We start from the raw sequence: 1,646 nt of genomic DNA, 5'->3' as shown, positions 1-1,646 counted from the left end.
CCCCCTCCCCTACCCACTTTGATGCATTTTTCAAATTTTGCCTTGGGGCGGAGTTTTCTTTTCACGGGGGGGGTAAGATACACTTTAAAATCAGATTTCAACGCAGGTGTAATTTTTATCTCAGTTATTTCACGTTTGAAGAATGAAGAACAGAGGGCAAGAATGAAATTCATATGATGAGGACAAACTGACCTCCAGGGGTTAGCCGTCTGATGGCAAATGCCATTTTCAATTTGTGTTAGCATCGCAAGGACAAATAGAAAATATCAGAAGAAATTTGGAAGGGTGCCCAAATTTTAACTATAACTTTGTAATAATCTAATCTAAGAAAATAATCTTAATTTTGATGTGTATAAGAAGGGTAAATGATCAGCAGTGACTCATTAGGGTCACTGTGGTAAGTAGATACTTGTGTCTGTCACACCTTGATTGCAAAGTTAGTTAGTGGCAGAGAGAAACAGAATAAAAAGTAAGCCTCAGGCACGATTTATAAAGCATAAGTCAGATCTTGAACAGAGAGAAGCCTCACTGATGGTTTCTTGTGTATTTGTATGCATCTACAGTGTTGGCAGGAGACGTCACAAGTTTTAAAAAAAACCTTCATATTCAGTTTTGAGGAGAAAATGTTGAGGTAAGTTAAAACAAAAGTCTTGGGTGTGCTTTCTGCTGTTGGGGGATTTGAAAGAAAACTGAAAGTCCTGTAGCAGTAAAAGACACTGGGTAAAAGAAACCCAAACTGCCTGTGTTTTGATGTATACTACCAAAAAGACGTAAATATTAAATTAAAAAAATAAACTTGGTTGGGTAAAATCTAAAAACATCTGTAAATATGGCAGGTAATACGTGTAACGTCCAACTTTCTGTGATCCTTTTAAACTTCAAAGAATGTTTCTATTCTGAGGTCCATGTTATAAAGTCTTATCCAGTGGCGGCTGGTGGATTTTTCTCCAGGTGGGGCTACAACTCCAAAATAGACGTATCCCAAAAAGCAATCAAACGTACTAAGTTGTATCACACCAGTGTATTTATTATACAAATGACAATAATAAAACAGCATTACAATGTCATGTAGTGTTTTATTTTTAGTACATAAATTTTGCTCTTCTGTTACTGAGAAGCAAATTTCTTCATGACTCTGGTTAAATTCAGGGATGTTTTAACCAGATTCCCATAGAGCATGGTCAGTGTGAGGTGTGATGTTGTACCTGAGGAAAGTCTGGATTGTCTTCAGTGTTCAGCTCCTCTCAGATTCAGCTGTGGTCAGAGGAGATGTGATGAGAATCTGCAGCAGAATCTCAGTCTCTGAAGATGCAGATTGTTCTCCATGAAGAGCTCCACAGCACCACTGCAGCTCCTSAWYYYATAAAAGCCTGTTCAATGTTTAGCTTGGTCCTGTTCAGCACTGCAGCCTCCATGGTGGTGAACTGGAGACCTGCAGGAACGTCTGCCTGCAGCTCTGATCAGATGCTTGTGAATGGCTCAAGATGATGTCACAAACCTAAAAAAAATAAATGCACAAATTTAATTCAATATGGAGATGGCTACAAATGAACTTTATAATATTCAATATATAGAAAGCAACTGAAGTTATGAATACACATGTTAGTTTATTAACAACAAATCGTTTCACCTCTAAGGTATTATAT

This window comes from Austrofundulus limnaeus, unplaced genomic scaffold, assembly GCF_001266775.1.
Source record: "Austrofundulus limnaeus strain Quisiro unplaced genomic scaffold, Austrofundulus_limnaeus-1.0 Scaffold384, whole genome shotgun sequence".
In the NCBI taxonomy this organism is placed as follows: Eukaryota; Metazoa; Chordata; class Actinopteri; order Cyprinodontiformes; family Rivulidae; genus Austrofundulus; species Austrofundulus limnaeus.
The sequence above is the reverse complement of the archived record's forward strand: the minus strand, read 5'-3'. Positions refer to the sequence as shown.